Here is a 385-nt window from a genome sequence, read left to right on the forward strand (position 1 = left end):
TTTCACCATATAGCACATTAACGTCTAGGGGATTGTTGTTATGTATTCATAACAATAATGGTCCCAATGTCTTAGTCCCACAAGCTAAGTTCCTCAACAGATCGAAGTTGTGCCGAAGTTCAGCCGCTCAGTTTCGCACATCCTTTGAAACTAGCCTTACCCAGCTTAAGTCGGATAGTTCAAATTCATTGTCAGTTACAAAAGATGCCTTCCATTCCTTTTCCATACATGTACATAATATCGCCTACCTGCTTCCTTATATCCACTTTAATTTATTATGCATTATGTTGCAATGGCTTTGTGAACATAAGCTACGTATATGTGTGTAATTACTCGAGTGATCACTGCAACTGTTTCCAAAGTTTTCAGCCGTAGGTAGCTAGTG

Source organism: Branchiostoma floridae, unplaced genomic scaffold, assembly GCF_000003815.2.
Source record: "Branchiostoma floridae strain S238N-H82 unplaced genomic scaffold, Bfl_VNyyK Sc7u5tJ_1594, whole genome shotgun sequence".
NCBI classification, from domain to species: Eukaryota; Metazoa; Chordata; class Leptocardii; order Amphioxiformes; family Branchiostomatidae; genus Branchiostoma; species Branchiostoma floridae.